The following is a 27,052-nucleotide window of genomic DNA, read 5'->3' on the forward strand; positions in this document are numbered from 1 at the left end:
CACCCTCCGCATGGAATGCAAAACTCGAAACTAAGACAAGGTGTTTATCAAACCACTATAAACCAAGAAATTCAATCTTGTAGGACCATGAAATAAATACTTTCCGCATGGAATGCTAAGCTCGAGGCAAAGACAAAGTATATATTTCACACTACTATGAACCAACAATGGAGGCCGTGAGATCCAACCCTTGAATCTCTCTCCCACTAGATATTTTAAAATAAAAGTTTTTAAGATTAAGAACCATAATAATGCTAGACACGTTGAAAAAATAATCCTAATCTAATTAGGAATAAATTTCATTAAACTAGCATTAACGTATATAAATATATATAACGTAATAAAAAACTTTATTACATATATTAATTTTTATTCATATTATATTATATATAATATAATATACAAATTAATATATGTAATATATATTTATTACACTATATATATATAATATAATATAATATAATATATATGTACTTTACATATATATATATATATATATATATATATATATATATATATATATATGTGGATTGATCTTTTCATTTGCCATAAAAGATGCAAGACAAAAGAAAAAACTTTGAATAGTCAACCCATGCAAGTCTAAATCTAAGAACCCAACCGTATAAACACAATTCAATTGCACGTGTCCTTCCATCCGTATGAATTTTATTCACATGCATATATCATATAAGCAAAAACTTGAAAATTTAAACAATGCAAAGAAGCTAAGTCAAACGGTACAAGAAAAGTTCCGAACAGTGTATGCAGTTAACAATTACAAAAACAGTTATTTCATAAATTAATAACGGTATGTAAGAACCATAAAAGCACGGTACTATTCACTTCATCTTGTGGGCATCATTCACGCACAGTACATATCTATGCAATCCCATATTCTTCCATTAATGGTAATTAAATCAATGATCAATCCATGCACATGTAGAACAATATATCACATATATTTATTAATGCACACAAAAATAATGGAACAATATCTTTATGCAGAAATTTGAAAACACAAAGATAACGGTTTTCTTAAATTCTAAAATTCAATTACACGCTATACAATCATGATATGAAAACCTGGCTCTGATACCAATTGAAGGAAAAATTCTAGTTTTGCATCTCATACAAAACCCACAGCGGAAGCGACGAACAAAGATCTATTTCATTCATGATTGATAACGTGCACAATGTAAATTTCAGAATTTAAGAACAAGATAGCGTACCTTGGTGTGGAGAAATTCAAAACAAAGATTAGAAACACTTGGGAACACTTTTAATCTTCACTCCAATTCCACTTTACGCCCAAAATGTGTGGTCTCTCAATCAGTTTTTCAAAGGGAGAATGAAAGTGTGTCTCACACTCTCTCACACACCGTTTCTTTTTCTTTTTTAATCTCTTCTATTTAAAAATTCTGTATGTTTCTCCCTTTATAACTAACTGATTATCTAATTGGGCTGGCCTATTGGGCCTTTCCAATTGGGCTTTAGTGTGTGGCTTGGAGTGGGACCAAAAGGGACCAATAAGACACTAGCTCCAATGGGCCTTGGGCTTTTCCGTCAACTCTTGACAAGTCCAAAGTTACCATTAATTATATTTAATACCACTATATAAATATAATTTCACTCTAGGCCTTATTAATAAATTATATCCCAAGACTTTATTATACACCTAACCCCTTCATAAAATATTCGTAGTAACACAAAGTCATAAATGTAGACTGCCACTTTGTAAATTACTACATCTTATCTTTGAGTACCCGGTTTAATTCTTTAAAGTTATTCATTATATATTTATGAAATCCAATTTCATAAATATATACTTTAGCAATTTCTTACTAAAGTGGTTAGGCTTAACTATTTGAATAACTGAACCCATTAAACTTATCTCAAGGGAATATTTTATATCTCCAGGGAATATTTTATATCTCCATCAAGAGACTATGAATTCCATCTTGAGAATATATGTTCCATCAACACTAAATGTGGATGCTCAACATACTGAGGTTTTGACCGTAACTTTAGATCTCACTCCTGATATATCAAAGCAACCTACACTTCGTGATCAGGTCCATTATTCTCTCAGGATTAAGAGTTCATGCAAATAGAAGTCGTGAGATTTATTATTCATTTGACAGTCGTTAGGAAAATAATAAATCTCACAGCGGTCCTGTTCAATATATTTTAACTCTTAAAACATATCAACATATCAACTAGAAGTTTCCACTTCCATGATCAAGACAAATCATCTTAGTTGACACGTTATAGTCTTCGCAAATGAAATGCCCAATTTCATCACCGACTACGAACTATAAATTCTGAGTTTACAAAGAACTTGTGATTTACATCTTCTGTGACTTTTCACATAAATCACATACAATGCATCTCATGGACTATATAATAATGTCTCATATTCATGTTACCATTATTTTAGATAATAATAAAATAATTTTATCAATCACAATATTAAGTCATACATCATGTCATACATAATATCATACATAGCATCATACAATAGGATTTAAGGGCACTAATCCTAACATATATAATATAATTTCTCAATATATAATATAAACACAAAACAAACAAAATAAAAAATAAAAACAATCATCAAATCCAGTTAAATTGAGAGAGAGATCAGTCATGGGCTAATAAGTGGTTTGATCTATAGGTGGAGGCGGCTGGGCCATGGTGGGTTGCTCGACTTATGGTGGGTTGCTCGACTTGGAAAGTGAGAGAGAGAGGGCAAATAGGTGACATGGGTGGCGCCAGGAGGAAGAAGGGGAAAGAGGGACGAAGAGAGAGAAAGAAGGAGGAAGAGCTTAGCTTAATTGGCGGTGGGTGGCATGGCCACAGCCGACGATGGAGTTGAGCTCAAGTTCAGGTGAGCGGCCTCTCTCTCTTTCTCTTTAATGGGTAGCTCTCTCTCTCTCTTTCAGTTAAGGTAAAACTGAAAATAGTTTGAAGGTAAAATAAAAGTGTAATATATTTTACACAGTAAGGGTTGCTATTTTACAGTCAATGAAAATGATTTTCCATTTTACAGTCAATGAAGATGAAGATGATCAAAGATTAATAACCATTATCTTTGTGTGTTTAAGAATTATTTTTGATGAATTTGAAAACTGGGGATATAATTTAAGTATATTATGTGAATGGTAACAATTTATTTAAAAAATACTTTACACACTACATACTGACACTACCCAACTCTACACATGTCATAGGTTGGGATGGGTTGAGATGAAAAAAACCTCTAACATAACTCAATCCAACCCATGCACATCCCTAGTCATACCTATAACAATTTTTTTTTAATTAGGCATGACATAGTAGTTATTGTGTGATGCTTCCGTTTTAGACTCAAATAAAATGATAAGGTTGTGTGTTTGAGGTGCTTTCATAGGAAGTCCTAGGAACATTGAGTTCAAATATTAGATTTTTGAAGCATACATACATACATACATACATACATATATACATACATACATATATATATATATATATATATATATATATATATATATATATATATATATATATACACACTACTATTTAAGGGTGCTTCCCCTATTTGGGATCTCCATTTTTTTTTGTTAAAAAATGCCCCTACACCTCTATGTTTAAGTAGAAGCAAAAGTAAAGGACAATTTGGTAAAATTAAATACAACTCTAACTCCCACTAAAATATTTCCCAAAAAATAGGGTCACTATCCTGTTGATTTCAAATTGCTTTATCTACTTATAAATTAGATTATCAAAATAAAAATTATATATATAAAATAAAAACACAAGTTTTTTTTAAAAAAAAAAAAAAAAAAACCTCATCACACGCGGGATGAGACTAATATATATATATGGTTGGGTTTAAGTTATATCTAGTAAAAGTCTAAGTAATGTTATACCACTCAATAACTTGTTACAGAATTTATAATTTGAAAATCCCACCGTTGAATTATATGTTCTATATGTTTTTAACAATCATGTCAATTTTTAAGTTAATTGGATGTTATTTACCATTTGATCCATAAAATCATATTTTATACATTATTTTAAACTACAAAAACTTTATTTTTTAAAATTGATTGATGACATGACTATTAATCTTTGATCATCTTGAAATTTTGCAAGTATAAAGAATGTACTAAAATAATATAATCTAATAGTAGACTTGTCAAAATTTGCATTCAATTAAAAAATATTGAGTGGTGTAACATTGTTTAGAGTTATACCAGGTGTAACTTGAACTTAACCTATATATAGAGAGAGAGATGGGTTCAAGTTACACATTTTTTGCACCATAAATTTTTAATAAATCCAAATGTTGAAAAATAGCAGTCAATGATTATTGATTTCCACCTTATTTTCCTAATTAATTACAGTTTTTCTCTATCCTCATTTATTACTTTCCATAGACTTCATTGGGTGTTATTTAACTGTGTCCATTTCTTCCTAAAATTGTTGGATATATATGAATCTATGCAAAAAACAAAGACTAAAAAAGTTAAAATTTTACTTCTCTCAAAACTCTTGGGTGTCAATGAGTAGATTTAAAGATATATAATTTGTGATTTTATAAGTACACTAAATGTTTGTTTGGGATCTGCTTATTTTGCTGAAAGTATTGTAGATAAAGGTAAAAGTTAGCAAAAATAGTACAGTGAGATCTATGAATAGTACCAAAAAGTGCAGTGGAACCCATGAATAGTAGCAAAAATAAGCTAAATAATGAAATAAGCTAACTTTTTAATTAGTATCCAAACGCACACTAAGTGTCCGTTTAGCAAAGATTATTTTTATTAACTTATTTTACTATTCAGCTTATATTTGCTACTATTCATGGGTCTTACTATACTATTTTAGCTAACTTTTACCTTTATCTACAATACTTTTAACAAAAATTTTAATTTCAGCAAAATAAGTAAATCTCAAACAAATCTTAAGTATGCTAGAATTGCCCCTAAATAATTCACAAAATGAGCAAGTGCATTGTTGTTTCCAGTTTCAACACATTGTACAAAGACACTAGAAAAAACTCAAATCTATTAAGGATAGGGCAGATTTGAGATCAAAATATAAAATAAAGAAGGAAGCAGTACAAGAAGAGTGTTTATGCAAAGAAAGCATCAAATCTTGTGGAGTGTCAGTCAATGAGAGAAGGTGGCAGAGTGTCAAAAGTGTGTTCTACAATAAAAATAATTTCTGCTACTAAGCTTGCAAAAAGTTTTTTTTCTTTTTTAAAGGAAGAAAGGGACAAAAGTTTTTTTTTTTTTTAAAGATAATTACAATACACTGCTAACCCTGCAGTTCGAACCATTTCCTTCCTAGACCCCCAAGCACTTTATACATAGGGAGATGCCAATTTAGCTACAATGAGGTCCATGGAAAGTAATAAATGAGGATAGAGAGAATCTATTATTAATTAGGTAAATAAGGTGGAAATCCTTAATCATTTAATGATATCTTTTCAACCGTTGGATATATTAGAAATCTATGGTACAAAAAAATTATAACTCTTAAGAAATTATACTAGGTGTAACTTGAACATATATATATATATATATATATATATATATATATATATATATATATATATATAATTAAACTTAAATTCTATTCTCGATTCAAACACTCCATTAGAATATTTTCTAATATATAAAATATATTTTGTAAATAGTAGAATATATAATACATATACAAACACAATCATAATAAATGCCTAATAATGGAAAATATAGTTACCTATTCAAATATGAGCATAATATATATCTAGTATAATTACCATAATTATTGAATTTTAATAACCAACCATTTAAACTAAAAAATAAAAATAAAAATAACCTACCATTAAGACATAGAAAGATTTGTCATAGATCCTCCAATTTAGTTAATAGAGTCTCATGTGACAAAGGTCGATTATAAACAATGCATCTTTCTTTTATATATATATAAAAGTTGAAACGTATTATTTATTGTTGCTACGCTTTTGTTAAGCCACTTTATTCTCCACGTCATTGCTATATTATTATTTTTTTCATATTTATTTTTTACTTTGAATTATTTTCACATTATTAAATATATAAATACATTGGCTTTACAAATTCATCTTAGGCGATTTTAACTTTACATATTTATCTACTTTAATTTTAATGTTATAATTGAGTATTGTCTATACATATTCTTCTTAAACGGTTTTAAATTTACATATAATTTTGTCCATCTATCTTCCTTTATTTTATTTTTTCTTATTCTCATTATCTTACTATAAATTTATCACTCTCTCCCATTTTATGCATATTTTATTTGTCCACACAAAAAGGTTCTCTCTCTCTCTCTCTCTCATATTTTTTGTTGGATTTTTTATGAAGTTTGTACACTCATTGTCTTATTATTGACTAACTCATATGTGTTCCTTGATACAATTTTTTTTTTATCATTTTATTTGCAATACTAAATACTTTAATTTTGTTGACCAAATTTGGAGGAAAATTATATTATAATATGTCTATATTTTGTATTATTGTCAGATTTTGGTTTATTTGGAAAACAATGGGATAGTTTGGATAATATGATGTAGAACAGTTAGTGCAATTGAAGAATATGGTTTTTGTGCAGTTTCCTTTCACTGTTTGTAAATATATTATTTAACAAATTAGTACCAAATTGTTATATCTTTATTATATAATGTTTTTAGATGCGTGAATAATTGTTTTTAAGCATTTACGAATATTTTCTATTGCTCATCTTCCTTATTTCATTAATGTATTTTTTTAGATTTTTAAGAAAACAAATTCAATTTCAAGTTAAATTATTTATTTATCTATTCGTTTTTTGCATGTTGCTTGGATTAGATATTAGATTAGATTACGATAGTATTAACACAATATTAGACTTGATTACAATCATTATGTATAATAGGGTAAATTTTTTTAATTTGATTATGCATTGAATATTTGGCTTGATCGCATCAAATTTGAAATATTTTACATATTCGGGAGAATGAGTTTAACTTTGATGTGAGTTTTATTTTTCCCTTTCTTTTTTATTTTAATTGTATTTTTGTGAATTTTATAAAAATTTTTGATACGTTTTTCGGTGTTTTTGATTGTACGGTAGAAAAAATTGGGTTTGAATATTTTTTTAAATTAAAAAATAATTTCCAAATTTTAGTTACTTTTTAATGATACACAAAATGTAATAAATAATTTTGTTAAAAAATTAATATTTTTTCAACCTTTTGAATTCCTGAGAAAAATTGTATTGTTTTAATTTTTGTATGAAAAAAAATTATTTATTATATTTCTGTTTGTCACTATAATAAATGAAATGTGATTATGAAATACATTATTATTTATTAGTCTAAACTGCAAAAATAAATTTAATGAGACTACCCTAAAATATTATCAAGCACTACACATGGGATCCGCGACTAGTGACTATAATTCTTAAGGCCATTTGGAACATCAGGAACTCCATTCCTCACCATGGAAAAAAGGTAAATATTTCTCTCATTATCAATAACATTAGTAAGAGAATATGTACTGGCTTTAGAACTTACAGAAATTCAAGACCAAATTCCTAGACAAGAATGCAATGGAAATCCCCTATCACAGAATTAGTGATGCCAAATGTTGATGTTGTTATCACTGATAAATTTACAGCATTGGCTACATTGGCTCAAGATGTAGAGGGCGAGGTCCTAGATACATGAACTAAGTAGCATGTACTTTGTGAACTATTGTAGGGAGGAGCAATTGCGTTCCTCTGAGCCTTACAATTAGCACAAGTTGCAAATTTGCACAAGATCATTGTAGAGGGCGATGCCAATACAGTTGTTTTGATTCTCTAAATTTAGGTTGCCTAATGTTGAGTGGTCCATTTCTGCCATGCTAAGCAATGTTGCTGAGTTTAGCCATTGCTTTGACTAGTGTGCATTTATTTGGGTTAGAAGAGAGGTAAATAGTGTTGCTCATTCCTCGTTGAGTTGCTTATGCTAATAGGTGCTTTATTTTTTGAAAATACTAAAAGATGCCTTTAAGACAATGGTTAATAATAAAGAAAGTTTTTATGGGAAAAAAAAGCAATTAATATTCTGATAGCTTTTTCATTTTCTCATAAAAGTGGTGTCCAGGAAGGAGTTTCACACACATATACACTTAGATTAGGATAGAGTAGAAATTCTATCTTGTATAAAAAAAAAAGTAATGTCAAAATTTTCCTAAAATGGATGGCTAACTATTGCTCTAAAGGCACCCATTAACCTGACCTTTTATTTTTTGCAATAAATTCTCTCTCTCTCTCTTTTGGCTTGGAAGGAGTTTAGTGTCCTTTCACCATAAGAATTAATGCACTGTTGCCTTATCGTTGACTGAGTAGAAATAAGTTTAGTGATAAGTGTGATATGTATATTGGTGCTAGTGGTTTCTATCTATCACCTTTGGCAGCAGAGAAAAATGTTAGAATTATATGGTTAAATAATTAAATTTATCATATCTCAAATCGGTAATTTATTAATAAGTAATTTAACATGGTATCAAATCAAAAGGTCGACTTTATTTTACCTCTTATTTAAAATCTTACGTATTAGGCTTCACCTATTAAAATGGATTTTGAACTCACATGTGAGGGGAATTGTTAAAATTATATGATTAAATGTACTATATTCTAATAACTTACGTTTTTGGAATAATCGGTAATTTAACAAGAAATGCCATTATTCATTGTGGTTTTATTAAAAGGATGTAAGAGATTCTCCAACACGAGGGAAGTTAAAAGCTAGAACTGAAGCAAGTGGAAGCCATCAAAATTTCTCCTCAATTAGGAGCTACGCTGGAAATGGGGTTTATTTCATTCTATCCTTGAAAACCTTGATGTGTTATTGAAGAGGTAGAGTTAGTTTCTTAATTTGTTTTAAATTCTCTTCCATGTCATGTGTGGTTCATGTCATTTGTATTTTTCCTAAATGTTAAGTGACCTCTTTTACTGTGTTTCTAAATACACCTGTTTCATTTATTTTTTTGGCGAATCGGATAAGTTGCTTATCAGGGAAATAATTGAAGCATATTACACGTGTTTAATACAAGCCCAAACCTTTATGTTATGATGTATTCATGTTGTTGTGCATAAGGGCCTCTTGAAGAGTTTCCCCACAAGATTGATTGTGACCATTAAATGTGCATGTAAAAGATCTCACAGAAACATAATAAGAACCCAAAAAAAGAAATAAATAAATCATTTGTTGGGATATTACACAAAGTAATAATGGAAGAACAAGATTAATATAAAAGGCAAACAGAAAATAGATAACTTGGAGACACTATATCGTTTTCCTTAGACAATATTTGCCCCCCACACTTTTGTTGCTAAAGTGTTATCGCAAATTTGTTTCCAGGATACAACCAAGATGTTGGGTTTTACAGATAGCAATTTTGGAGAATGAGTACAGGATTTCTTGTGTTTCATCTTGTGAACATAAGCCTCTATTTATACTCATAAGTTTATGTTTTATGAAAAGACACGTATAAAGAGTTAGTTATTTTTCAAGTAAATATAAGCATCTATTCATGAAAAAGTATGTATGAAAAGGCACATATTAAGAGTTAGTTATTTTTCAAGTGAACGTAAGTCTCTATTCATGAAAAGGCATGTATGTTTTATGAAAAAGCATATATAGAGAGTTAGTTATTTTTTCGTAAAACGGTTAACAAAGATTGAAACATCTTCAATTTTTCTGAACAGTCACCAGAAAATTCTATAGAAAATTTCAGAAAATTTAGATTATTGAATTTTCATTTAGAAATTTCAAAAACTTGAATTTTCACTTTATGAAACCATATTCTCCAAACTCAAATATCATTATTACAATTTACAACCTATCCTTGTATATACCTATATATACATCCTTGATGAAAGGAAGAGAAAACAATCACATACAAGAGATGAACACCAAAATTAAAGTGGTTTGGCGTTAGTGTGTCTACCAGTAGCAGAAATGAAATAACAGTAGTTACAAAGCATTTGCACATTCATAAGCACTCACAAATAACAAAATTCCTCTAAATCTAACCATGTCAAACCATATAGGATTCTAAAACTAATACAATAGCACTTCACATTTTTTTCCTCTCTCCCTCTCCAAATCTTACACGACTACACAAACATAATCACAAAATTTTGAATTAAATAGAAGTTTCTACATCTAAAAAGAGAAGGAAACTTTTAAGACAACTAATCAATCCAAAAAACAACAATCATAAATTGAGCCAAATTACACGATACATGAACAAACAAACATATTCGAACCCAACTACTTATCAGCTTTGCTTGAATATAGAAGAGCTTTTCTAGATCCAGCTGACATAGATGAATGAGTAGAACAATTGCTACACGAACATTGCGTCCCATTTTTCGTTGATCCCGTGAGACCAGAAGTGTAGGAGAATCGACACATGTGCATTGGAGGTGCAAAATACATTGGTACAGGCAACTTTGATGCAAGGTTAGGCATGGGAGCTTCAAAGTTAAGAATATTTATCACTTGCCTTATAGAGGGTCGGATAGTAGGATCGGGATGGCAACGCCATAACCCAACTATTATCAAGCGTTCTATTTGCTGCTCATCAAATTCCAAATTTAGTCCCTTATCAACCGCTTCAATGAATTGACCTTTTCCATAGAGGTCCCATACCCATTCTACTAGTCTTACTTTGCTTGGTTCTACCTTTAGTTCCACGGGCTTTCTTCCACAAACAATTTCAAGGGAAACTACTCCAAAACTATAAACATCGGATTCTTTACTTGCCCTTCCAGTGGTAATACACTCCGGGTCAAGGTAGCCCAAGGTACCTGCCAAAACAGTTGTTTGTGAACCCAACTCCTGGTCTATAAGCCTTGCAAGACCGAAAAATCACCAAGCTTGGCATTGAAATTTGAATCTAGCATAACATTGCTTGACTTAATATCCCTATGCACCACACATTGTTCCCACTCTTCATGAAGGTACAACAATGCAGAAGCCAATCCATTGGCTATTTTATACCTCACGGGCCATGTTAGCATAATCTTTTCTCCAAAGAGATGAAAATCAAGACTTCCATTAGGCATGTACTCATAGACAAGAAGGAATTCACCCCGTTCGTGGCACCAACCAATAAGTTGAACCAAGTTCCTATGTCTCAAACAACTAATAATTTTCACTTCTGATGTATACTCTTTTAACCCCTGCTTCGATCCTTTTGAGACCCTCTTAACAGCCACCTCTATATTAGATTCAGTTAACAAACCCTTGTAAACTCCTCCAAATCCTCCCTCTCCAAGTTTCCCTCCTTCGTCAAAGTTGTTTGTTGCGCAAATGAGTTCATGGTACGTGAACCTCCTTGGCCCAGTTCCTTTTTCAAACTCATAATCCATATATATATATATATATATATCATCGGCCGAATCTTCTGTTTTTCCACTAACCCTTTTCCTCCAATAGATGAACAAAAATAGGCTAGTCCACAACTTAAAAACACCAAAACCCACAGTTATACCAATCCACAACCACAGTTTGTTTTTCTTGTTTCTATCTTTAGTCTCCAAGCTTGAATAGAATGACCATGATTGTATTGTATGTAGCTCAACCCAATTACCTGTAGCAGCGGAGAAACCAATTCTAACCCATTCCGGCAAAACACTCCTCAAATTAATAGTATACAAAAGGCTAGAATTCCCACCGAAGACTGGATTGTTAGCGTAAGTTAGGAAGACATTCAGATTTTTGGTGGTTGAGTTATAGCTTATCCATGCATTTGCTTGTGACCCGTCTCTGATGCTACTATTCCATGAGACATTTGTCGCAGATACAATGGAATTGACATTGATTCCTACATGATCATCACTTGGATCCCAATCGTTTTTGAAACAATCAAACTCAACAGCAACAATTTGATTCTGCAAGGTTTTGTTAGCAGATTCAGCGCTAAACAATGCAAGATACCCACCACTCGAATTGTTGGGGATGTTAGACTCAAATGGTGCAATGAAAAACGAAAGCCCATCACCATGCCATGAGATATTAACGGCTTTTGTGATAAAGGAGAAATGGGTGGTGAAGTCTGTAAGCCTTCCTGTGCTGGCATCCCAAAGTCGCACCGGTTCAGCATATGAGGCACGACCAACACTGTAACTGATGGAGCCGACGAGTTGATTCTTTGTGAGTTCAAGAACTCCTTGAGATGTGAATGCATCCCCTTGGAATGTTATTGCGTCATTCATATTTTGCTGGAAACTAGTGAAGTTGAAGGAAATTGACTGGGCATGAGGAAGTAGCAATAGAAAGAAGATGAAGAGTTGACTGAGACTGAGAAGAGAATGGATTTTTTCAAGTTGAAGAAGGCAAAAACTCATCATGTGGGAGAGAGCCATGGTTGAAATGCATAGAGAAGGGGAGAGAATTAAGGTCAATTAGATATGGCAAGGCTTGGAAGGCTAGGAATGATTCGGCTATATCATATGGTTGCCTCTTTCAAAGCTTCTCTTTTCGTCTTTAAATTATTTGTATTTTTAAATTTTTTGCTTAACTTGGTCATTCGAAGGACCTCATGTTGGATTTTCCTAGTCGGTACTGCCGGCTTTATTCCAAATCATGAAGTCTTGTGCCGAATAGCAACCAATTAGGTAGACAAAATCCTTGGTCAGAATGTTGATAGAGACAATGGTTTTATGTAACTCGAAGGTATCTTTATTCTTTATTGCCTCTTCTTTTATATATATTGCTTCAACTACTCTACTCCAACTCAATATTCTAATAATTTGGCTTCTTATGTTTGGCCATGCTACAAAAGGTCCAGAGATACTGTAATTGAAAATTCAAGTTCATAAGACGACAGAAAGAAAAAGGAATGAAGCAAGCCGGTTGCCGGCCTAAGGAGTTCTGAAATTTTGAAGCTACTATCTCGCTAGTAATTATTCACCAAGAATGTCATTAAAAATATTCTCGCCCCGCGCTAAAGAAAAATGAAGGAAAAGTTAAATATGTAATGTAGTCTTCATATGCTGTGATAGTTTTTGGAGTTAATTTGGCAAATTCAAAAGAGCCATTGTGATATCATTTTCGGAATATATAGAGGCATCAGCATCTTTTGTATACAGAGGCTATATTTTCGGTCTCTCTTTTTTCTCCTCCACAACCCCCCTCCCTTCCCCTCCCCCTCTAGTGGATACTTTTGATTAGATTAGTCAACAAAGTTTAAGAAAGGAATGTTCAGGTTGAAGATGTCTATTGATGTGGGATGAAAACGCTCAGACCGTCCCTGGACGGTCATCACCTCGGCAGCCGTCCAGGAGTTATCCTTAGGACGAGGGTAACGGACAAGACCGTCCAGAGGATGATAGCGAAGCTACATCCTTCGTTTAGGGGATGCGCGCGGCCTGCCCCGAGAGGACTCGTCCACATAAAGCTTCATGGACGAGTATGCTACACTTGAAATTATCAGGCACACTCGACGAAGGAATTCCAGGACGAGGAGATCATACTTAGAAGAATCTCCGAATATAATGTGACAATCCATTATCCCACGCATAACTGTCATGTATCCGTTGTGAAGTAGAAGTGTAACTCCTAAACGGTTATGGCAGTTACGTTTAATCCGCCTTGAATCCAGAAAGAGGTCCCAATTTCGATAACCGTTCATGAAGGCACTATATAAAGACTGATTCAGACAAGGCAAAGGTATGTGAATTTTACTCCAGAAAAGTTGGAACTCCAAAAACATAACGAGAAAAACTAACTTTACCATCGGAGGGTTTTCGGCCGGCAGCCCCAGTCGCCTTTGATCCGTTTTTCTTTTTTCTTCAGGCCGCAGAGAGAGCAAGTGGTCCTATCAAGTCCGAAGCATCCAGCCTACTGATCTTCTTAGCATCATCAGTTGGCGCCGTCTGTGGGAACTTTTAGTGTTCTTTTCGTTCGTTCGTTTGTTCTGTTTTCAACAATTAGTCTTTCCCAAACAAAGGGCTGAATGGTTCGAACAAGATCAAGGGCTACAAACCCAGGCCACCAGGAGAGTAGGGATGCTTCTAGCAACCCCCTTCGCGATCGCAGATTAGCGCCTGTCGTGCAACCACCCTCCATTCAGCATATACAATCCATGGCCGCCGCTATGGCGGAACTGACACGTCAAAACCAGGAGTTGAATAGGGAGATCAACCTCAGGAGGCAGCGCCAAGATGGGCATGCGGATAGTCGGGCACCGAGTCAGGAAGGTGGAGGAGAAAATGTCGAGTCCGAAGATCAAACAAGAGGTATCGCTTCAAGAAGGGTGCCACACTTGGAAAAAGAGATGGACCAGATGCGAAAAACCATGGATGAAATGAGGGAAAACATGAGGCGAGCGAACCCAGTGGATGATATGGTTCACCGAACGGACTCCCCCTTCACGGCTTCCATCAGTAGTCACCCCTACCTCCGAAGTTCAAAATGCCTTCTCTGGACTCATATGATGGAAGTCGCGACCCTTGCGATCATATTGCAACTTTCAAGACGACCATGCATCTACAAGGAGTCCCAGACGAGATTATGTGCAGAGCTTTTCCCACCACACTTAAAGGACCAACGCGAGCGTGGTTCTAAGATACCCCCAAACTCGGTAGGATCCTTTTCAAGAGTTGAGTAAGTTGTTTGTCAACAATTTCATTGGAGGACAAATACAAGCGTTCCTCCTCCAAATTTACCGACCATAGAGCAAGGGGAAAATGAGAGTTTGCGATCCTTCATCACCCGTTTTAATAGGGAGGCCCTGACGGTAGACGAGATGGATGACAAGCTATTACTGGCCGCTTTCCACAATGGGGTCAATTCTGACTTGTTCATTCATAAGCTCTACGAGCAGGAGCCGCAAACCATGGCCGATCTCGTCCATTTGGCCCAGAATTTTATGAACGCTGAGGACGCTATCATAGCCAAGAAAAGAAAAAGGGCAGAGCATTCGGAAGTGGGTCACCACCGTTATTCAGATCAAGGACCTCGTCCAAAGAAAGCTCGAGTAGACGAGAGGAAAGATAAGGATGGTAAGAAGGCCAGTTCCTTCGCGAGGAATCAGTAATACACGCCCCTGACTATGCCACTAGAGCAGGTTCTTATGCAGATCAATGATGATTCGTCCTTGAAGTGGCCGGACAAAATGAAGGGAGACCCCAACAAGCGTAATAGGAGCAAGTACTGCCATTTTCACAGGGACCATGGGCATGATACGGACGAGTGCTTTGACTTGAAGCAGCAGATAGAAAATTTCATTAGACAGGGAAAATTGAGGAACTTCCTTGGACGAGACCAGAGAGATGAGAAAATGAAGGCCAAGGTGGAAGAATCATCACGCCCCCCACTAGGAGAGATAAGGGTAATTGTAGGAGGAAACTCGACGGCGCAATCGTCCAAGTCAAGGAAGACATACCTGAAGGTGGTGCAGAACATCCAACTGTCTGGACGACCTCCTAGGACGAGGGCAGTAGACCAACAGGCTGTTACGTTCACAGACGAGGAGGCAGGACGACTTCACCACCCACACGATGACGCGATAGTCATCACTCTACTCATCTCTGACTACATGACCAGGAGGGTATTGATAGACAATGGCAGCTCTGCAGACATTCTCTACTACCCCACATTTCAACAAATGAGGCTAGGACGAGATCAGCTTCGACTAGTGAACTCGCCGTTGGTGGGATTCGGAGGAATGAAGGTGCAACCTATGGGCACCATCACGTTGCCAGTGGTCGTCGGAACGTATCCGCAGCAGATAGCCAAGGAGGTAAATTTCCTTGTTGTTGATTGTGCATCGTCATATAATGCAATTATTGGAAGGCCAACTTTGAATAGCTGGAAAGCGGTAACCTCTACCTACTACCTGTCCATCAAATTCCCAACCAAGCACGGAGTAGGCCAGGTACAAGGAGACCAGCTGGCTGCCAGAGAATGCTACTTAGCTATGCTGGCCATGGACGAGCACATGCAGGCGATGAGTATAGACGGAAGAAGGGTCGTGGCTGAGCCCACTAAAGCATTAGAGGACGTCTCTTTGGACGATAACCAGCCCGAGAAGTCTACTAGAGTTGGGGCGAGCATGGAAGAGGGGGCAAAGCACGCTTTGATTCGGTTTCTGAAGAAAAACCTCGATGTCTTTGCATGGAGTCATGAGGACATGCCCGGCATTGATCCAAGCGTCATTACCCATAGCCTGAACGTGTGTCCCTATTCGAAACCAGTGCGTCAGAAGAGAATAGTTTTTGCTCCCGAGCGAGACAATGCCATTAAGGAAGAGGTGCAGAAGTTGGTCACCGCGAAGTTCATCCGAGAAGTGCATTACCCAGACTGGTTGGCAAACGTAGCCATGGTCAAGAAAGCCAATGGTAAATGGCGGATGTTCGTGGACTTCACTGATCTAAACAAAGCTTGCCCCAAGGATAGCTACCCATTGCCGCGCATTGACCAGTTAGTGGACTCGACGGCAGGTCACAGGCTACTTAGCTTCATGGACGCTTTCTCAGGGTATAACTAGATTCAGATGAATGAAGCGGATCAGGAGAAGACCTCATTCATCACGAGCCAAGGTTTGTATTGCTACAAGGTAGTGCCCTTCGGTTTGAAGAACGCGGGGGAAACCTACCAAAGGCTGGTTAACCATATGTTCCGTCCTCAAATCGGGCGAAATGTGCAGGTTTATGTGGACGACATGCTGGTGAAGAGCCAGGACGAGGATAAACATCTGGACGACCTTCAAGAAACTTTTGATACGTTGCGACGGTACCACATGAAATTAAATCCGAGCAAGTATGCTTTCGGGGTTTCATCGGGTAAATTCTTGGGGTTTATGGTGTCGCATAGGGGAATTGAGGCAAATTCAGATAAAATCCAGGCGATACTAAACATGGAGCCACCGAAAAATATCAAGGAAGTCTAGTCTCTTACTGGATGAGTCGCCGCCCTCAACAGGTTTGTATCGAAAGCTACTGACAAATGTTTGCCATTCTTTAAAGTCCTTAGGAAGACGTATCTAATGACGGCACCACTGTTGAGTCCGTCTGTACCTGGGGAAGAGTTGTACTTGTACTTAGCAGTGTCCCCACACGCAGTAAGCTCAGCGTTAGTCAGAGAAGAGGGGAGAGTCCAGAAGCCGGTCTATTACATAAGCCACGCGATGAGAGGGGCAGAAGGACGATACCCGATGATGGAGAAACTAGCCTTCGCATTAATAACGGCTTCTAGGAAGCTGAGACATTATTTTCAGGCACACGTCATCAACGTCCTAACAGACCATCCCATAAAAAAGGCGATGAGCAAGTTGGAAGCCGCCGGACGCCTAGTACAAAGGGGCCGTTGAGCTTAGCGAGTTTGATGTCGTACCTCCCAAGGAGCACGATAAAAGCGCAAGCGTTGGTAGATTTCATTAGACCACCCCCGCCGGACGACCTGAACAAGGGCGAAGGAAATGAAACGTGGGTGGTTAATGTAGACGGATCGTCCACACTGTATGCAGGAGGGATTGGAATTGTACTGAAATCCCCTGAGGGTGACAAGCTGGAGTATGCGGCTCGTTTGCAGTATCCAACTACCAACAACGAGGCTGAGTACGAGGCTCTACTCAAGGGGTTGGAATTGGCTAAGTCCTTAGGGGCGGAGTCGTTGACAATTAGAGGAGACTCTCAACTGGTCATTAACCAAGTAAATGGGATGTGTGATGTCAAGGAAGATCGAATGAAGAAGTACCTCAACAAAGTGAAACGCCTTGCCCGAAAATTTTCAGCCATAAGTTTTATTCAACTTCCCAGTGAGGAGAATGCGGAAGCAGACGCCTTGGCGAAAGCCGCCTCGGCAGGGGTCATAGACGAGTTCGGCGACATTCAGTACATGCCGAGCATAAACATCCCTGACATACAGCAGATAGGAGGATGAGAGAATTGGATGAGTCCGATAATAATTTACCTCAAAGATGGGAGGCTTCCAGAAGATAAGGATGAAGCGAGAAAGTTAAGGGTCAGGTCAGCCAAGTATGTCCTCATAAATGAAGTGTTGTACAAGCGAGGTTTTTCCCAACCTTACTTAAGATGCTTGGCTCCCGACGAGTCAAATTATGTTCTAAGGAAAGTTCATGAAGGATCGTGTGGAAATCATTCAGGAGCAAGGTCACTAGTCCATAAAATCGTCCGTGCCGGCTACTATTGGCCTACAATGCAGGCGGACGCTAAAGCTTATGTCAAGGTATGTGACCAATGCCAGCGCTACAACAACGTGCCTAGACAACCGTCAGAATACCAAACCCCAATGACGGCCCCATGGCCCTTCGCACAGTGGGGACTAGATATCCTAGGCCCTTTTCTCGTGGGAATCCGACAAATGAAGTTTTTGGTGGTGGGAATCGATTACTTTACCAAGTGGGTAGAAGCCGAGCCTCTTGCAGCAATCACTCAGCAGAATGTGAAAAATTTTGTGTGGAAGAATATTCTATGCAGGTTCGGGGTACCTAGGGTGTTAGTATCCGACAACGGACGCCAATTTGACAACGCACCCTTCAGGGATTTTTGCAATCATTTCGGGATCAAGAATCACTATTCCTCACCCTCCCATCCACAGGCAAATGGACAAGAAGAAGTAGCGAACCGATCCCTGCTAAAAATTATCAAGACTCGGCTCGCGGGGGCAAAAGGGATATGGCCAGACGAGCTACCAGGTGTTCTTTGGGCCTATAGGACAACTGCACGAACTCCGACAGGAGAGACCCCTTTTAAACTAGCCTATGGAAGTGAAGCTGTCATACCAGCGGAGGTTCATATGGCAAGTCATCGAGTGATGGAGTACTGGGAGAAAGACAATGGGGAACAACTTCGCCTTGACCTTGATCTTGTTGACGAGGTAAGAATGAATGCGGAGCAAAGAGCGGTAAGGTACAAAAATCTTATGGCCAGACAGCATGATGCCATGGTAAAACCCAGACGGTTTGGTGTGGGGGACCTTGTTCTCAAAAGGGTCTCCCTGGCGACTAGGAATCCAGCTCATGGAAAACTGGGACCCAATTGGGAAGGACCCTACAGGGTAATCAATTGCAAGAGGCAAGGGTCTTACTACCTGGAAGCCCTGGACGGGCGGAAGTTAGAGCATCCTTGGAACGTGGAACATCTGAGGAGGTACTATCAGTGATAAGCAGGGACAAGGGAAGTCAGTTGCAAAGTTACAGCTATGATTTGTGTGTTTGCTTATATTTACTGCTGTGTTTTTACTACTATTATGGTGTGTTACGAATAAAAGTGCATTAGTTCTTAAACTTTGGCACTACTTACAGACTAGCTTACAAAAGACGAGGCTATGTACTTAAGTATCTTAATAAGGCACTAGCTTATAGGCATGTGCCACGTTTGTGAACAATGTTCATGTAATAATATGGTTTGAATTTCTTATGTATTTGATGCATAGATTTAGTTTCCATAAATACCCACAGGAGGGACAAAAGCCTAAGACGAATTGAAAACCCTGACGCAAAACACTCGTCCAAAGCTTTCCTTTAAATAAGGATAAAGCAAAGAGAAGTAAGCTAAGGCACACTCGTCCAAAGCTTTCCTTTAAATAAGGATAAAGCAAAGAGAAATAAGCTAAGGCACACTCGTCCAAAGCTTTCCTTAAAAAAAAAATGCTCGTCTAAGACTTTCCTTCAAATAAGTATAAAGCAAAAGGAAAAAGGTCAAGTCCCACTCGTCTAAGAAGGAAGAGTAAGCATTAAGGTATAGCATTCCAAAGACGATCACTCGTTAAGACGAGAAAACATAAACATTATGAATTTCTCACGAGAAGTCGAGTAATAATGGCCTAAAGGACAAGCAAAAGTAATGCAGTCATCATCATCGTCTTAAGTTGGTCGTCCATAAAAGATAGACGATCATCCAACACTTAGAGCGTTGTTTGAAAGACAATTGCGTAAATAATAACATATAAGCTCGTCCACACAATATATAACAAATAAAGAAGACATTCTTTGGCCTAAAGAGGGTAGACGGCAACCGTCCAAAAACCCTTGTAAAATAAGTATTAAAAGGCATTGTGCATAAATTCGTCCAGAACACTCTAGACGAGGTAATTGTACTTGAATACATTTCAAATTCTTAAATACATCTTAAATAAATAAATAAATAAAAGAGAAAGGAGAAAAGAAGAAAGCTAAACAACAATAACAATTTCTTCAAGAGGAAGGGGCATCAACGTTGGGGTCGTCCTGAGCTGGTCTGGTGGAAGCGTCGTCCTCGATGTTGACATCGTCTGAGCCTGTGTGGACGAGGGAACTTGTAGCAGCAGCAAGGTTGAGTTTAATGGTGCTAAAGTCAACTTCAGGAAAGTTGTCCATAGCGTCCATTCTAAAGTCCTCAAACCCTGCTGCGTAGTTTGTATCCATCAGGTCAGTGAACTCTTTGGACGCTTTGAATTCTTCCACTGCCTCGTCTTTAGCTTTCTTTAGAAGTAGACTCAACTCGTCGTTCTCCTTTTGAAGAAGTTCAAGACGCTCGTCCTTCTTGGCAGTGCTGGACTTCAGCTCCCCCACCAAAGCCTTGAACTCCTCAGCCTCGTCCTTGGCCTTGTTCGCCACCTCTGCCCACATCCTACAGTCGTTTTTTATCTCTTCTATCCTTTTCTCTAGAAGGATCCTTGTCCTGTCCATCTTTGTGGCCTGCCTGGACGCAGCTATGAACTTGGACATTGCCTATATAGAAGAATAGGAAGTTCAGATGATAGAAATAATATTGGGCAAACATGGACAAATCAAGACGAGGCAAAGATGGTCACCTTGAAGAGATCGTGGACGCCAGAGTGCTCGAACTCTTTCAAGGACATGTTGTAGCACGCAGCTATGTCCTCGCCTTTCACAGCCTCTTGGAATCGCTCCCAAGCCAGATCCTCGTTCTCCAATAAGTTAGTAGAAATCCCTTGAGGAGGCTGGGACGAGTCAGGAGCAGGAGACTTGGACGGAGTGGCACTAAGGGGCGTGGACGAGTCAACATCAACGACCAGGACGGGCGGCTGGGAAGGAAGTTTAGGCCTAGCAGTTTCAGGCCTGGACGACCCAGACTTAGCCTTCTTCCCCCAACGACTTGGCAAGCTAGCCAAGTCCACATGCTTGGACAAGCTTTTCCTTTTTTCTCCAGAGGCAGGACGAGGCTGGGGCTGAGATTCAGATCTCGCTACCTCGTCGATCACTTCCTTCCCCTTGTTTCCCTTCATGGTTGCCATTCCTGAAAAAAAAAAAAAAAAAAAAAAAAAAAAAAAAAAAAAAAAAAAAAAAAAGAAGAAGAAGAAGAAAAAGTGCGAACACATACATACAAATAAATAATAATAATAAAACAAAAATGGAAAAGACATATCTTAAAGAGGAACACTCACGTCTACGGGTAGTTAGCTCGTGTGCTAAGGTGTCGACGGACGGTTCAGGGCCGAGTCCCCACTTGTGTAGACGCTTAAGGGTCACTAACGAGTGAAAGTCTCGTTCAGAATGTAGACAGGCCCTGTGGACGCGATCACGGTGGAACTTGCTCAGAGAAGGTCGTCCAACGGCTGGAAAGGGAAGAAGGAAGTTAAGGTTAGACCATCATCCAAAGAAAAAGTACAATAAAAAAGAAGCAAAAAAGAAGAGCATAACATACCTTCTGGACGAAGGTTCCCTATGTCTCCAGTATAAGGAGCAAACGAGTCTCTACCAATCTCAACAGGATGCCCCGCCCAGAAACCAAAGACGAAGAAAAATTCCGTCTTCCAGCTTCGTCGACGAGGGCAAAGACTTAATCGCCCGCGCTCATTGCTCCTGGCTGTGAACTGATGGAAGCCTCGAGATTGATTTATCTCAGAGGGTTTATAGCAGTACATGAACTCGTCCACGGAGATAGGACGGTCCCCGTCAAACACCTCCATCCATAAGACTTGCATGGAGATAATTAGTCTCCATGCGTTGGGGTTAAGCTGACACACTCCCAAGCCCAGCCTAGTGAGCAATTCCCTAGCAAAGACATTCAAGGGAAGTCTAAGCCCCCCTAACAGATAAGCTTCATAGACACCTATCCCAAAACGAGGCTGGCAACACCATTCACCTCGGACAGCTAACCTAGGGTTTAGATCATCAGGAATTTGAAACCAACTCCTAAGGGAATCTAACCTTCTCTCGTCCGTCCTAGAAGGAACCTCTAGAGCACAACTATATACGGTTTCCCGTTCGTCCAAAGGGGAGGACGGCGGGGAGCTCGTCGAGGTGTCAGCCCCAGAGGCTGTCCTCGTCCTAATACACTCCTGAAAGGTTTCTGCAGGAATCCCAGGAACACCAGATGTGTATTCATCAGTTGTGTGACCACTACTACTACTGCTGGCATTTCTGGAAGTATCATAACTAGAGTCTTCGTGATACTCGTCTATGGCCTTGACCACACTGTCGCTAGACGAGCAGGAGGCCATTGACAACGTCCTAACACTTAAAATGGAAAGCTAGAATAAGTGTAGAGAGATTACTTGGATCTAGACGAGGGAAACTAAGGACGCTGAGGATATTCTTAGACGAAGCGACAGACGAGATTGTCAAAGCAGAAAATTTGAAAAAGTGAAAGGGGCATGGGAGGGAAACCACTATTTATAGGCAGAAAAATCTCGATAACCGCAACGACGGAACCAATTAGAAGGCGACACGTGGTGCATGCCTCGAAGAAGTAAACTAGTTGACTAACCCCCTATGGATGTGCGACACGTAGCGCGATTTGAACCTCCGTCGATGCGTTGCATAACTCCCGGACGAGGGGCAACTCGATGGGATGAAAACGCTCGACCGTCCCCGGACGGTCATCACCCTCGGCAGCCGTCCAGGAGTTATCCTCAGGACGAGGGTAACAGACAAGGCCGTCCAGAGGATGATAGCGAAGCTACATCCTTCGTTTAGGGGATGCGCGCGGCCTGCCCCGAGAGGACTCGTCCACATAAAGCTTCGTGGACGAGTATGCTACACTTGGAATTATCAGGCACACTCGACGAAGGAATTCCAGGACAAGGAGATCATACTTAGAAGAATCTCTGAATATAATGTGACAATCCCTTATCCCACGCATAACCGTCATGTATCCGTTGTGAAGTAGAAGTGTAACTCCTAAACGGTTATGGCAGTTACGTTTAATCCTCCTTGAATCCAAGAGAGGTCCCAATTTCGATAACCGTTCATGAAGGCACTATATAAAGATTGATTCAGACAAGGCAAAGGTATGTGAATTTTACTCCAGAAAATTTGGAACTCCAAAAACATAGCGAGAAAAACTAACTTTACCATCGGAGGGTTTTCGGCCGGCAGCCCTGGTCGCCTTTGATCCATTTTTCTTTTTTCTTCAGGCCGCAGAGAGAGCAAGTGGTCCTATCAAGTCCGAAGCATCCAGCCTACTGATCTTCTTAGCATCATCATCTATTAATTAATTATAATATATATATATATATATATATATATATATATATATATATATATATGATGTAATCTTTCTCTCTCTATCTCCTTTTTAATTTAAAGAAAATTTTATTAAAAATAAAGCAATGCAAAATCCTTTCTCTAGGCATCCAAAATGGTAGAGGGATGGACAACATATTACAAGTTACCAGGGCCGGCTCTATAGGTGATGCAATTGATGCAATCGCCTAAGACCCCTGTGCGTTCCAAAATAAGGCTGCTGAGCCTCAGAGGAGTTTGGGCTCACAATTTATTTGTATAGTGGGCTTTTGGATTTCCTACCAAGGGTGGCAATATGCTCGGCAGGCCCGTTTCTTGAGTCTCTCCTCTTTTCCCACTAACACTCCCCTTTCTTCCTTGGTGATGATTAGTATTACTTTCTCTAGTCTCTCCACTCTGGAATTGCCAACCCCTTCAACTGAATCTTCCCTGCCTATTTATAGCCAAACTTAGTGGAATGGTCATGATTATTCCCCTAGTGGGTGGAAGGAAGGGTCTAATACTATTACCCATAAGTGGGGGTTTAGTTGGGAGTGGGAGAAAAATAGGAGTGGCATTGGAACTGGCTCCACTGCTGGATTTGATGCTCGGCAGGGGCGTTCCTTAGGCAATGGAAGAGAGGTCCAATACCGTTTCACCTAAGTGGATGTTTGGTGACGGGAAGGAGAAAATGATAGTGGCGTTGGGACCAGCCCTGCATGCAAGTTCTGTGCTTGGCAGGGGCACGTCACAGGCTGCTTTAAGCACTCCAAGGTCAAACCCCTCAGACGGCACGTGCGTTACCATGTGTGATCAGTGCGGGGCTCTTATAAGAGTTAGTCTTTATGGGCCTTAGGGTCATTGGGCTTAACGGGGGGTGAGGCCCGTACAATAGCCCCTCCTTGATTCATGCTCTGCTTCAGGCGATGAATCAAGGATCCCCAACAAGTCGTAGTGATGGCTTCCCGCGAATGTATACTCTCTGCACACGGCCAGGGCGATCGTCATAGTAGATTTCTCGAAAATGGTGCTGCATCAGGTCGTCACATCAGTAATTAATATGTGGTAGTTGGCGAAATGCCCGACGGTTCGTGAACCGTACCCACGCGTGTGGAGGGTTATCCAAGAAAGGGATTTGGGAGGGTTTTTTTCCCGCTCCTGGCCTCATTAAACGCTTCAAGGTCCTATAAATAGCCCATTCTGGACTCTTTTTTCACTTTTCGCGTTTCTTTCGCTCCCAACCCCTCCTTTGCTGAGCATTCTTCTCCTGCATAAAAACCTCCTCAGTTCTCCACTCCCTAGAGCCCCAAGTAAGTTCTTTCTACCTCTCTTTCCTTTTCGATTATCTTCCATTTCATATTCTAGGAATGGGGTTTTCTCATCTACTTACCCCTAGGGCTACCTTGGCTAGTTTTAGAGAGACCTTTGGCGTCCCAGGGGATGTCGACATTGCGTATTGCAATGTGGGCGACCTCGAACTTCAGAGGGCTGCTGACTCGAATGAAGCGTTCTTTCCGCTGATGTCGATACTTGAGGGTGGGGTTAGGTTCCCTATAGACCCTCTCGTAATAGGTACCCTAGGGTTTTATGGCCTGTGCGCCAACCAGTTTCCCCCCAACTTTTATAGGGTTGTTAGCTGTGTCATCCGGTTAAACCACATGTTCGGGCTGCAGTTGAACTAGCACGACATAAATTTCATGTATAAACTATGCGGCAACTTCACACGTGGTTATTACTTGAAAACTGGAGATACACGAGTCCGACTTATATCCTGCCTGCTCGACTTTAATAAGAACTCGGCCGGAGAGTTTGTTCAGGTGCGTGGTAACGGGAATGCCAGTGAGCTTCTTTGCCCGCTCTCACCATGTGAAGTTGGTTGGTACCGACAATCCCCATTTGATTTGTTCTTGCATTTTATATATTTTTTCTTTTATAGCTGATCGGTTTTTTCCCGGGCTTGTTGCAGAATCCAAAAGGTTCTTCTCGGACAGTTGAGTTATACACGTGCAAGACCTCAACTTCATTCTTAGGTCAAAGATCTTCGTGCACAACGACAGGCAACTTAGGGCGACTCATTTGATCCTTGGCGTCAACCCTGTGTACACCACTTGGCAAAACTTCGGCCAGGCGCTTTTGGTAGACAGCCCGCTCTTGTCGTACATTGACGTGCGGTACAAACATTCCTTCTTCCTGAGCTTACCACAAGTGAGGCTCGAGAAAGTGGCCCGTGCTATACTACTACAATGACATCGCGCCTATGAGGGACGGTTCTGCCGAGCGCGTGTCCCAGAGTCGACGGAGGCACGAAGCGATTGGACAGCCAGAGGACGCTGCCCCCGTAGCCAAGGAACCAGCTGCCGACCACGCGGAGAGAATGGTGAAGCATAGGGAGATGACCCTTTCTCGGTTCATTCCTGGCGCCGGTCCTGCGGCTCAAACTCAGTCCCCAAAAAGAACGAGTCAAACTCCTCCCAGGGGCGAAAATAGGAAGAGAAAAAGGGTTGCCGAGAAGAACCTTCTTGTCCTGAGTGACGCTTTACGGAAGACCCCTCCCCGTGCAGCGGGCGGTTCTAGGCTTTCGGAGGGGCCGGTGGTCACACCCCCTGCGGTTCAGGTTGGAACCAACGTGGCATCCTTTTCCCAACCGGTAGTCGGTTGGCAGCACACCTTCCGGTTAGGTGACGAGTGCTTGCCGAAAACCGCCAGCGTCCGGCTATGGGACAGGGGTGAAAGGGGGCGAGTGGCCCAAAGTTTGGTGCAAGGCCTCATGCTGCCCGAGGATGTCCATTATTATGCGCAGGGCGATGATGAGACACTTGCCACGCGACTACAATGGCATTCCATCGCGGTAACGCTCTATTCCCCTTGACTGTGTACATTGTACTGAGTGGTCTTCTCCTTTTCTTTTTTAATTTCACCATTTGGCTACTATCTTATCTCCAGGCCGCGCAGATGACCAACATTGTGACCGAGCGGTTGAAGGATGCGGCCGAGGCCTTGGAGGGGGAAAAGGCGCTAAAGGTCGTTGCTGAGGCCATGGCCAGGGAAAAAAGGGAGGCTACCGCGGCATCGGAGAGGAAAGCAATCGATGCCGAGAATGCCCGGCAGGCCACCAAGGGAAAGCTGACCTTCTTGGAGGCGAAGCTAGGGGAGACTGAGCTCAAGTTAGCGACGGTGGATAGCTTGAGTCTAGCCCAAGCTAATGAAATCACCGGCTTGAAGGAGTCCCTCGAAGCCTATGAGGAAAAGTGGTACAATGTCGGCTTCTCGGATGCTGAAAACTCCGCGGAGCCGATCATTCACCAAGCTCGGCACCATGGCTTCGGGGAGGGATGGTTAGCTGCCCTTCAGGCGATAGGAGTGGCCGCGGACTCTCCGCTGTGGAACCCCGAGCAGATCCTTTACCCGGCCCCTCCTTCCCCTATCGTTCAGAGTCGGACCGAGGCTTCAGACGAGGAGGAGACTCCGAGTATGATCGACCCCGTGCGGGATATTGATGCTCACATGAAGGCAACTGACCCGGAGGTTACAAGCAACGTCCGTGTTGGGGTTGAAGCTGCACCAGACCAAGTCCCATCGACAATCCAAACAAC

General features: G+C 39.7%; 1 pseudogene; it reads right to left on the bottom strand.

The window, feature by feature from the left end:
* Window positions 1–10,309: 10,309 nt before the first annotated feature.
* Window positions 10,310–12,408, bottom strand: LOC142625300 (L-type lectin-domain containing receptor kinase IX.1-like; annotated as a pseudogene).
* Between the last annotated feature and the right edge of the window lie 14,644 nt (window positions 12,409–27,052).

Source organism: Castanea sativa, chromosome 2, assembly GCF_040712315.1.
Source record: "Castanea sativa cultivar Marrone di Chiusa Pesio chromosome 2, ASM4071231v1".
NCBI classification, from domain to species: domain Eukaryota; kingdom Viridiplantae; phylum Streptophyta; class Magnoliopsida; order Fagales; family Fagaceae; genus Castanea; species Castanea sativa.